Genomic DNA, 13489 nt, shown 5'->3' with positions numbered 1-13489 from the left:
AATACCATAAAAGCTCAGTCAACCAAAGCAAAAATAGACAAATGGGATCACATCAAGTTAAAGCACGTCTGTACAGCAAAGAAAACAATCAAAACAATGAAGAGACAAACCACAGAATGGGGGAAATTTTTGCAAACTATCCATTTATCAAGGGATTAAAAACCAGAATATATAAAGAGCTCAAACAACTCAATAGGAAAAAGTCAAATAATCCAATTTTAAAATGGGCAAAAGATCTGAATAGACATTTTCTTTCTTTTTTTTTTTTTTTGTATTTTCTAGCAGAGATGGGGTTTCACCGTGTTAGCCAGGATGGTCTCGATCTCCTGACCTAGTGATCCGCCTGTCTCGGCCTCCCAAAGTGCTGGGATTACAGGTTTGAGCCACCATGCCTGGCCGACATTTTTCTAAAGAAGACACACACATGGCAAACAGGTATATGAAAAGGAGCTCAACATCACTGATCATCAGAGAAATGCAAATCAAAACTATCATTGCATCATCAACTGGGATATAATCTCCTCCTAGTTAAAATGGCTTTTATCCAAAAGACAGACAATAACAAACACTGGCAAGGATGTTTAGGAAAGGAAACCCTCATACACTGTTGGTGGGAATGTAAATTAGTACAGCCACTATCGAGAGTAGTTTGGAGGTTCCTTATAAAATGAAAAATAGAACAGTAATATGACTATTATTGGTAATATGACCCAGTAATTCCACTGCTAGGTATATCAAAAGCAAAGAAACCAGTATTTTGAAGAGATACCTGCACTCCCATATTTATTGCAGCATTATTCACAATAGCCAAGATTTGGAAGCCATCTAAGTTATCCATCAACAGAGGAATGGATAAAGAAAATGTGGTATATATACACAGAGGAGTAGTATTCAGCCATAAAAAAGAATAAGAGCCTGTCATTTGTAACAACATGGGTGGAACTGGAGTACACTATGTTAAATCAAATAAGCCAGGCATAGAAAGACAAACTTCACATATTCTCACTTATTTGTGGAAGCTAAGAATTAAAACAATTGAACTCCTGGAGAGAGAGAAAGAGTAGAATGATAGTTACCAGAGGCTGGGAAGGGTAGTGGCAGTGGGGGTGAGGGGGATGTGGGAATGGTTAGTGGATACAAAAATACCATTAGAATGAATAAGATCTAGTATTTGACAGCACAAGAGGGTGACTATCATCAACAATAATTTAATGTCCATTTAAAAAATAACTAAAAGAGTAAAATGAGATTGTTCTAACACAAATACATGATAAATATTTGAGGTGATAGATACTCCATTTATCCTGATGTGATTATTATACATTGTTCACCTATATCAAAATGTCTCATGTATCCCATAAATATATGCACCTACTATGTACCCACAAAAATAAAAAAAAAATAAAAATAAAACATTAAAACATTAATATAAAAAATACACTATATGATATTAACAACAGATTATACCAGGTTTTCAACCTTTTTTCTTATTACCTTCAAGGAGCCTTTTTGGACATTTGTTTTCTAATCTCCTCCATTTCCCATGAAATTTATAACCACACATGTACCATATAATATTTTGTTTTTGTCTCTCAAGAGCTAATTTTTTTCTTCTTAGGAGAGAATTTCCTCTGTTGAAAACGTATGAATTATATATTATAGATGGAAAGATGATTGAAATTGCAGCTATAGTAAAGGAACTATTCAAAATTAAATACTCAGAAAAAAAGAACTTAAAAAATGTAAAGAACATCAGTAAATGATATAGTTTGGCTCTGTGTCCCCACCCAAATTTCATGTCGAATTGTAATCCTCACATGTCGAGGGAGAAGTCTGGTGGGTGGTGATTGAATCATGATGCAGACTTCTGCCTTGCTATTCTCCTGATAGTGAATGAGTTCCCACAAAATCTCATGAATTAAAAGTGTCCGGCACTTCTCCTTTTTCTCTCTCTCCTACTGCCTTGAAGAAGGTTCCTGCTTCTCCTTCACCTTCCACCATGATTGTAAGCTCTTTGAGGCCTCCCCGGCCATGCGGAACTGTGAGTCAAGTAAACCTCTTTTGTTTATAAATTACCCGGTCTCAGGTGGTATTCTTTAAAGCAGTGTGAAAATGGACTAATACAGTGAACCATGGGACAACTTTAAGTGGCATATTACAAATGTAATTAGAGTTTTCAAAGTATATAAGAGAAAGGGAGAGACAGAAAGAAGATTGGAAGAAAATGGTTAAAAAGTTTCCATATATAATAAAAACTGTAAATCCAAAGATAAGCTTATTAAATTTTAAGTACAAGAAACATGAGGTAAAATTCAACAAGAGATATCATAAATCGTTCAAAATAATAGATAAGACAACGCATACAAAGGAGAAAAAAGACATAGTAAGAACAGAGGAACAAAGATAGGGATGATAGTGAATTGCTCATTGAAACAATACGAGGTCTGGGAACAGTGGTGCATGCCTGTATTCCCTGCACTTTGGGAGGCCAAGGCAGGCGATAATGTTAGGCCAGGAGTTTGAGACAAGCCTGGGCAACATCGTGAAACCCATCAATTCAAAAAATAAAAAATTAGCTGGGTGCGGTGGCATGCACCTGCAGTCCCAGCTGCCAGGGAGGCTGAGGTGGGAGTATCGCTTGAACCCAGGAAGTCAAGACTGCAGTGAGTGAGCTGAGATCATGCCACTGCACTCCAGCCTGAGTGACAGAGAGGCCCCGTCTCAGAAAAATAAAGGAACAATGCAAATAAGGCAGTGGGACAACATTTTAAAACTACCAAAAGAAAATTTATGCATTTAAGTTAATGTATCCAATGAAAATATTATTTAAAAAAGAAAGTGAAGTAAAGAATTTTTTTTCATTATGTATACAGAAACTGAAGAGTCTTTTCAACAAATGGTGCTGGGAAAACTGGATATTCACATGCAAAGAATGAAGTTTCACCCTTACTGTATTAGCTTGCTATGGCTGCCAAAATAAAATACCAGAGACTGGGTGGCTTAAACAATAGAAATTAATTTTCTGACAGTTCTGGAGGTGGAAGTCCAAGATCAAGGTGTGGTCAGGTTTGGTTTCTCCTCAGGCCTCTCTTTGGCTTGCAGATAGCCACTTTCTCACCATGTCCTCATATGGCCTTTTCTCTGAGCATTCACATCCCTGGTCTCTCTCTCTCTCTGTCTCTCTCTCTCGCTATTTATTTATTAATTATAAGGGCATCAGTCCTACTGGGTTAGGGCCCCACTCCTGTCATCTCATTTAACCTTAATTACCTTCTTGAAAGTGATACACTTAAATGCAGTCACACTGGGGTTAGGGCATAAAATATGAATTTTGGGGGGACATAATTTAGGCCATAACACATACCTGAAATCATACATAAGAATTAACCCCAAATGGATTAACCATCTCAATGTAAGACTAAAACTATAAAACATAGGGAACAAACTTGATGACATTGAATTCGGCAATGATTTTTTTTGATATGACATTACACATATAGTCAAAAGAAGCAAAAATAGACAAATGAGACCACTTAAAAACCTCTGTACATGCAAGGAAACAATCAACGAGTGAAAAGGCAGCCTACAGAATTGAAGAAAATATTTGCAAATGATCTATCTGAAAAGATGTAAATATTCAGAATATAGAAACAACTTCTACAACAACAAAACCCCAAATAATCTGATTCAAAAGTGGGCAAAAACCTAGTTGTCAGTTGCCTGCTCTCCCACCTGCACTCAGGTGGAGGCCAGCATCCCTTCTTTTGCAAGCTTCTGCAAAGCCTGTGCAACAGCTCTTGGCATGGAAAGTCACACATTGAGTTGCTACTTATTCTGTAGCCTTCTGCAGCCCACAGGTTCCCAAGGGCTGCAGCTTCTGCCTGGTCCCAGGTCCCAAAACCTCCCAACATAAGTTATTGATTGCTCTATGTATATGCACTCTAGAGGCTGCCCTTTTTTCTTGCAGTTGAAGAAATTTCAGGTGGGCTCCAGGATGGCCAAAGTATCCAAGTTCTTTGCTATTCAGTGGGTGAACTGCATGTTTTCCCAAGAGGTATGAATTCCTCTCAGGTTTGACTTTTTCTAGGTTCTTCCTCTCAGCTCTAGGGTGCTTTGCAGAGGTTCCTTATATGTTACACTTACTTTTTATCATAATGATTCTTTGTATTAAACATCTCCTGTTGAATTTATAAAAAATTAGGCAAAAGACTTGAATAGATATTCCTCTAGAAAAGATATGTACATGCCCCACAAGCAAATAAAAAGATGCTTAATATTATTAATCATCAGAGGAATGCAAATTAAAACCACAATGAGATATCACCTCATATCCATTAGGATGGCCACTATAAAATAATTGGAAAATAGCAAGTATTGGCCAGAATGTGAAGAAATTGATACACTTGTGCACTCTTCATTGGAATGTAAAATAGTGCAGCTCCTATGAAAAACAGTATGAAAGTTTCTCAAAATGTTAAAAATAGAATTATGATATGAAGATTAGAATTAGATTAAAAAATCAGAATATGATATATAGCAATCCCACTGGTATGGACTGAATGTTTTTGTTCCTCCAAAAATTATATATCGAATTTCTAATTCCTAATATGATAGTATTTGGAGGTGGAGCTTTGGGGAAATAATTAGGTTTAGAGGAGGTCATGAGCATGGAGCCTCTGTGATGGGATTATTGATCTTATTAGAGGAAGAAACAGGAACCCTCTCTCTCTCTACCATGTGAGATTACAGCAAATCAACCTACACCTTTTTCTTTGACCTCTCAGTCTACAGAACTGTGGGAAATAAATGTTTGTTGTTTAAGCCACCAGTATATGGTATTTTGTTATAGCAGCCTGAACTAAGACACCCACTTTTTGGAATATATCCAAAAGAGTTGAAAGCAGGATCTCAGAGAGATATTTACTTACCCATGTTTATTGCAGCATTATTCACAATAGCCAAGAGGCAGAAGCAACCCAAATATCTATCCACATGATGGCAGTGGTGGCGCATCTGTAGCAGCCACTATGAAGATGCCAGCTGCAGCAGGGGAGGTGTGACCCGGGCTGTGTGCTCCATGGAGCCAGCAGGGGCCAAGAACAGGTGGGAGCCTCACCCCCTTCTGAGTTGGCAGGGCAGGAGCTCTGTGCTACCCAGGCTCAGCTGCAGCTACCCAGATGCAGCTCCAGATCCCAGCATCCCTCCACTCTTGGGGGCCAGGGTCAGTTGGGAACCCTGCCTCCTACTGAGTTGGCATGGTGGGAACCCTGTCCTCCCAGGTGCAGCTGCAGTTGTGGACCCAGGCATTCTTGTGCTCTCAGGGCAGGGAACCTGCCCTACCCCTGCAGGCTGGAAAGTGCCTGCTCCCGCTGCCAGGCCTCTTCCCACTCCTTGTGCAATCTGATTTTGGAGCAAAGTTGAGGCTAAGCCTGGGTGCTGTCATGACCCAGCTGAGTGTGTGCACTCAGGGGTATGCTGACACACCAGCCCCCTGCTGCCCCAGCCCGCTCCAGACTTTGGGTGCTGACAAGCATGGAAGGGAGGCCTATCAGCCAGAGGCAGACAGGCTCCTGGGTGGAAAGGGGTGAGTCCCCAGTGAAGCCCCATGCATTAGTTTATTTTCATGCTGCTGATAAAGACATACCTGAAACTGGGAAGAAAAAGAGGTTTACTTGGACTTATAGTTCCACATGACTGGGGCAGCCTCAGAATCATGGTGGGAGGTGAAAGGCACTTCTTACATTACAGTGGCAAAAGAAAAATGAGGAAGAAGCAAAAGAAGAAACCCCTGATAAACCCTCAGATCTCATGAGACTTATTCACTCTCATGAAACTAGCATGGGTATTTCCCGGCACCCACGATTCAATTACCTCCCCGGGTCCCTCCCACAACATGTGCGAATTCTGGGAGATACAATTCAAGTTGAGATTTGGGTGGGTACACAGTCAACCCATATCACCCTGCCTTCAAGCCAGGGCAGCCTGAAGCATGGGGGTGGGGATGTCAGTTCCTAGGGGAGTCCCCTGCTAGGAGTGAGAACTTGTGGTGCTTTTTCTAGCCCACCCGTGGCCACCCATGGACCAATCAGCAGGCTCTTCCTCCCTTTCTTAAGCCCATAAAAACCCTGGACCCATCTAGACTCACAGAAAGGTGTCAGGACAACCTGCCTATGGACGTAAGTTACCCATGCCGGGTCTCCTTTCTGCTGAGGGCTTCATAGATGTTGGGATGACCTGCCTGCAGATAGGAGCTACCTACTCTGGGTCTCCTCTCCATCGAGGGCTGCACACTGGACAGGATGACTTGCCTGCAGATAGGAGCTACACACTCTGGATCTTCTCTCCACTGAGCACTGCACTCATTGGGATGACATGCCTGTGGAAAGGAGCTACCCACTTTGGGTCTCCTGAGAGCTGTATTGTTGCTCAGTAAAGCACCTCTTTGCCTTGCTTGCCCTCCAGTTGTTGACCTACCTCATTCTTCCTGGATGTTGGACAAGAACTTGGGACCAACCAAATGGCAGGACTGAAAGAGCTGCAACACAAACAGGGCTGAACTTGCCTCCTCTCCCCACACCACTTGCCACATTGTGGGCAACAAGAACAAGAGAAGAACTGAGGCCCTTTGGGAGCCCAGACCTAGGGGGTCCCCAAGCTGGGGTGGTGACACCCTCTTTAGGGCTCTGCAGTTTCTGGTGTCTTCAAGCTTCTGGGTGCCACCACATGCCTCTTGGCCAGACACAGGTGCCTATAGTGGAAGCTGCTTATGGTGCACCTGATCCAACTGCAGGCTTGCATGGAGCCAGCACCTATGTTGGCACTTGGAGCTGGCTGCTCCGCCACAGCAACCAGCATGCCTGACTGTGTGCAGTGGCTGGACCCCATGCTCACTTCCTCATGCACTCCTCGCTGCTCTGCACCTGGCTCACCCTTGGCAGGCATGGGATCCAGGCCAGTGGCATGAGCTGAGCACAGCCTGCCAGGCTGAGTGGCTGGAATAAGTCCAGCAGGCCTGAGTTTTGACACCACTGGCCACAGAGGTTTCTGGTTGGCAAAATGACATCCTAAGGATCCTGTGACACATGGATGAATACATAAAATATGTTATACATGGATAATAGAATATTATTTAGCCATTTTCATTATTTTTAAGTGTACAATTCAGTAGTGTTAATTATATTCATATTGTTGTGCAATATATCTCTAGAAATTTTTCATCTTACAAAACTAAAACTCTATACCAGTTGACAAACAATTTCCCATTTCCTCCTTTTCTTAGCCTCTAAAAACACCATTTTACTTTCTAAGAGTTTGACTACTTTAGATACCTCATAAGTTAAGTCTTACAGTATTTATCTTTTCAAATTACTTTATTTAGCATAATATCCTCAAATTTCATTCATATTGTAGCATGTGACAGGATTTTGAGTGACTTCTTTGCCAGCAGACCTGCACTATAAGAAATGTTAAAGAACTTCTCGAAGCAGAAGGAATATAGCATCAGACTGAAACATGGATTGACATGAAGAAATAAAGAGAACCAAATACGGCAACTATATGACAAACTATATGACATTTTCTCATTAATTAAATTTCTTTACAAGATAATGAGTTATCTAAACAACAATCATAACAATGTATTGTGGAGTTTATAACATATGAGTAAACAAAATATATGACAATAGTATAAATACCAAGAAGATAGACATGCAAGTGTGCTACTACAAGATATATTTATTTATTTATATTTTTGTTTTCACTAAAAGTTTTATACTATATGTACAGTTGTATAACATCACTTGAAGGTAGACTGTGATGAGTTAATATATGTACTAAAAATGCTAAAGAAACCACTAAGGTTGACAAACAATTATAGTTAAACAACCAAAAACAAGAAGATAATAAAATCATAAAAAGTAATTAATACAGATGAAGGCAAATCAAGCAGACAATGGGGACAAAAGAATTCCAAGATGATAGATGCAAATCTAGTCATATCAATAATTATATTAAATGTAAATTGTCTATAACTCCCAATTAAAAGGAAGAGATTTCATATTGCATAAAAATATGAGACACAATGTTTTGCCTCCAAGAAAAGAAGTTTAAGGATAAAGTTGTAAGTAAATTGAAAGTAAAAGAATGGAAAAAAGGTATACCTTAATAACACTAATCAAAAGAAAGTTGGAGGAGCTATAGTAGTTTCAGAAAATATAGATTTCAGTGCATGGAATATTACCAGACATTATGAAATTCATTTCATAATGATAAAGGTGTCAATCTATCAATACAATATAATCATCCTAAATATTTATGCCCCTAATAACAATGATTCAAAATGCATGAAACAACAGCTGATAGAACTTCAAGGAGAAATAGATAAATTCTCAATTATTTCAACACTGTTCTCTTAAGAAATCATAAAATAAATTAGACAGAAAATCAATAAGCATGTGGAAGGTTTGAGCAACACTTCAACCAACTTGACCTCGTTGACACTGACAGATCACGTTCTCCAACAAGAGCAGATCAAACATCCTTTTTAACTGCAAGCAGAATTTTTACCAAGATAGATAATATGTAATGCTATAAAACAAGGTTTCATAAATTTAAAATGAATCAAATCACAGAAAGTATTTTTTTCTGATAAAAATTGAGTTAAATTAGAAATTAACACAAATATCTGCGAAAATCCACAAATACTTGGAAACTAATAACACACTTCTAAATAACCTATGGCCAGAGAATAAATCAAAAGAGAAATTAGAAAATGTTTGAACTAAATGAAATGAAAGCACAACATATCAGAATTTCTGGGGTACCACTAAAGGTACTTTGATAGAAATTATAGCACTGAATCTCTATATTAGACAGTAAGAATGGTATCAAATCAATGATCTCACCTCCCACTTTAAGAATTAGAAAAGAAAAAAATAAAATAAGCAGATGAAATAAAATAATTATCAAAGCAAAAAACAAAGAAATAGAAAACAGAAGCATTCACTGAAACCAAAAGTGGTTACCCAGAGGAAATCAATAAAATTAATAAACCTCTACCTAGCTGGGTGCTGTGGCTCACACCTGTAATCCCAGCACTTTGAGAGGTGGAGGCCGGTGGATCACCTGAGGTCAGGAGTTTGAGACCAGCCTGGCCAACATGGTAAAACGCTGTCTCTACTAAAAATACAAAAAGATTAGTTGGGCATGGTGGTGCACACCTGTAGTCCCAGCTGCTCAGGAGGCTGAGGCAGGAGAATCGCTTGAACCCAGCAGTGGAAGGTTGCAGTGAGTCCAGATTGCGCTATTGCACTCCAGCATGGGTGATAGACACACACACACACACAAAGTTAATAAACCTCTACCCAAATGAATAAGAGAGAAAAGAGAAGTCTCAAATTACAATGTACAAATGACAGAAGTGACATCACTACAGATTACATGGATATTAAAAATATAATTGCCGGGCGCGGTGGCTCAAGCCTGTAATCCCAGCACTTTGGGAGGCCGAGACGGGTGGATCACGAGGTCAGGAGATCGAGACCATCCTGGCTAACATCGTGAAACCCCGTCTCTACTAAAAAAAAAATACAAAAAACTAGCCGGGCGAGGTGGCGGGTGCCTATAGTCCCAGCTACTCGGGAGGCTGAGGCAGGAGAATGGCGTAANTATATATAATTAAGAAATGTTATGGCCAATTATATGATAATAAACACCACAATTGAGATGAAAGTGACAAAATTCCTGAAGGACACAAACAATCAAAGCTTGCTCAGAAAAAAGAGATGATTTGAATATTCCTATATTAATTTAAAAACAGATTTCATAGCTTAAAATATTTCCACAAAGAGAAGTCCAAGGAGATATAGCCTCGCTAGTGAATACTACAAACCATTTAAAAAAAGAAATAGTATCAATTCTACTCAAACTCTTTCAGAAAATTGAAAAGGAGAGACTACTTTTCAGTTTATTTTATGAGGCCAGCATTATCTTGATACCAAAACCAGAAAAGACATTTCAGAAAGAAAAACTACAAACCAATATTCTTGATGAATATAAGTACAAAAATTCTGAACAGATTTTATCAAATTGAGTCCAACAATACATAAAAGCTAACACATCATTACTAAGTGGAGTTTATTTTGAGGCATGCAGCATTGACTTACCATTAGAAGATTAATCAGTGCAATTTCCTATATTAACAAACTAAAAAGGAAAACATAATCATCTCAGTAGATGTAGAAAAAGCATCGACAAGTTCCAATATCAATTCCTGATTTGTAAAACTCTCAGCAAACTAGGAATAGGAGGGAAATTCCACAACCTGATTAAAGGACATTTACCAAAAACTTACAGTTACATCATACATAAGGGAAAGACTGAATGTTTCCCTTAAAATCAGGAAGAAGACAAGGATGACTGCAATTACTGCTTCCATTCCACATTGTACTAGAGGTCTGGCCAGTGATTTAAGGTAAGAAAGAGAAATAAAAGGCAGCTATATTGAAAGAGAAGAAGTAACACTGACTTACTTCAAAGGCAACATAATTATTTATCTAGAAAATCAGATGAAATTTGATCTAGTAAAAACACTACTATAACTAAGAACCTGTTGGCCAGTATACAAGATACAATCTCAGTATACAAAATTAATTTTGCTTCAGTGTAGTAGAAACAATCAGAGACTAAAAGAAAAGGTGCAGTTTATAATAGGATCAAAATATGAAACCTTTAGGAATAAATCTGACAAAATTATGCAAAATCTGTACATCGAAAACTGCTAATGGGGTCCAGGAAATGCTACCCCCAAATATGGCATCTTGTCACTTCAGAAAGTAGTAAAACCTAGGAGGATCACTCTCTGACCTTCTCCAGCTCTTCTCCCCTGAAGCAGGTCATAAGGTCTTCATTCAGGAGGAAAGAAACATTCTTACTGTGAAGACATGGAAACACAGAGAAGACTGAAAAAACAGGCCTTTCTAAGTTCCCCCAAGTTTATTACTATTAGATCATACCCTCTTTGTCCAATAATGTTTCTCCTCTGCTATCCATTTCTTCATCAAACTTAGCATAAAATCCTATTCCTTTGATTCTTCATTTCTGAAAGATCCTATGTTATATAAAACTTACATTAAATAAATTTGTATACTTTTACCTTCTTAATGTGTCTTTTGTTTTAAGGACCTTAGCCATGAACCTAGTGATGGGTGAGGAAAAGCTGTTTCTTTTCCCCCACCCTACAAACTATTTCTGAGAGAACTTTAAAAAGACTTAAATAAGTAGAGATACATGCCTTATTCATGTGTTGGAAGACTCGATATTTCTAATATGTCAGTTGTCCAAAATTCAATGGAATTCAAATAAAAATTTCAGTAGGTTATTTTGTAAAAATTTACAACCAGACTTCAAAATTCATATGGAAATGCAAAGGGCCTAGAATAGCCAAAACAAAACCAAAGTTGAAAACAAGAATGAAGATGGTGAACTAATACTATTTGATTTCAAATTATTATAAAGTGATAGTAATCAAGACAGTATTATATTGCATAAATATAGAGAAACAGATCAGAATAGAGAGCTCAGACATAGACTCACAAATATATGAACAAGTGATTTTTGATGAAGGCACAAAAGCAATTCAGTGGAGAGAAGTCTTTTCAACAAATAATGTGTGGAAAGATTGGCTGGCCATATGCCAGCAAAAAAGAAGAATGAAAAAGAAAAAAAATGACTTTGATTCATACCTTGCATACTTTGCACCATATACAGATATTAACTCAAAATAGATTCTGGACCTAAATGTAAAACTTCAAATTAGGAGAAAATCTCTGAAGTCTCTGTGAGCTTGGGTTAGGCAGAGTTCTTAGATATAGCACCAATGGCTTGATTTGTGAAAGAAGAAATTGATACATTGGACTTCATTAACATTAAAAAATTTTGCTCTTAAAAAACAATATAAAGAAAAGAAGAAAGCAAGCCATATACTGGAAGAAAGTATTTCTAACTCACATATCTGCTGAAAGACTTGTATCCCTAATACATATAAAAAGTCTCAAAATTCAATAATAAAAAAATCAAACAACAAAATTAAAAAATTGGCCAGGCACAGTGGCTCATGCTTGTAATCCCAGCACTTTGGGAGGCCGATGCAGGCGGATCACTTGAGGTCATGAGTTCGAGACCAGCCTGGCCAACATGGTGAAAACCAGTCTCTACCAAAACTACAAAAATTAGCCAGGCATGGTGGCGGGCACCTGTAATCCCAGCTACTCAGGAGGCTCAGGCAGGAGAATTGCTTGAACCCGGGAAGCAGGGGTTGCAGTGAGCTCAGATCACGCCACTGCACTCCAGCCTGGGCAACAAGAGCAAGACTCTGTCTCAAAAAAAAAAAAAAAAAAAAAAAGAGTGTACAATTCCACAAAAGATATAAAAATGACAAATAAGCACATGAAAAGATGCTCAACACCATTGTTCATTAGGGAAATGCAAATTAAATCCACAATGAATACTTAGAACCAGACCCTAAGATAGAGATTTGCATACAAGAACTTTACTGGGGAGCGCTCTTAGGAACTGCACCAGTAGGGAAGTGAGGAAGCAGAAATGGGTGGAGAGAGTAGTTGAACTCTGGTACGGTTGCAATACACTTATTAGAATAGCCAAAATTTAAAAAAAAATGACAACATCAAGTGTTTAGGAGGATGTGGAGAAACTGGAGCTCTTAAATATTCTTAGTGGTATTATCAAAAGGCACAATCCATTTGGTAAGCAGTTTGGCAGTCTCTTGGAAATTTAAACATACACCTGTTTACCAGCCTCTTAGAAACTTATAGAAGCTATTTTATGGCTAAAACGAGGAAATAACTTAAATGTCCATTAATAGTGAAAGGATAGGCAAATTTGTGCACATCTATACAATGGAATATTACCCAGCTATAAAAAATTATGAACTAGTGATAAATGCAAATACATGAACAAATCTCAAATTAATACTGATCGAAAGAAACCAGAGAAGAAAAAGTACATACTGTATGATTGTATTTATATAAAACTCAAGAAAATGCAAACTAATCTATAGTGAGAAAAAGCAGATCAGAGGTTGCCTGGTAAGAGAAATGGGAGAAAGTAATGAGGGAGAGGAAGGAGAGATTACAATGGGACTCAAGGACACGTTTCATGTTTGCAGAAGATGGATATGTTTACTGTCTTGACTGTGATAATAGTTTCACATGTATACATATATCAAAACTTATCAAATTGTATACTTTAGATTTGTACAGTTTATCATCTGTCTTTTATACTTCAGTAAAGACAAAAAGAAAAAAATAACATTGATTTCAGCTATTCCAGCTATTCAGAATGAAATTGCCCGTAACTGAGGTGGAGAGCAGGTTTGGGTAAAGATCAAGGTCCAGTTTTGAGGATATTGTGTTTCAGAGGTTTAGTAGACATCCAAATGAGATACCAAGTGAATAGTAGAAAATGCTAGTTT

Source organism: Rhinopithecus bieti, unplaced genomic scaffold, assembly GCF_001698545.2.
Source record: "Rhinopithecus bieti isolate Rb0 unplaced genomic scaffold, ASM169854v2 scaffold_4600, whole genome shotgun sequence".
In the NCBI taxonomy this organism is placed as follows: domain Eukaryota; kingdom Metazoa; phylum Chordata; class Mammalia; order Primates; family Cercopithecidae; genus Rhinopithecus; species Rhinopithecus bieti.
Note: the sequence above shows the minus strand (reverse complement) of the source record.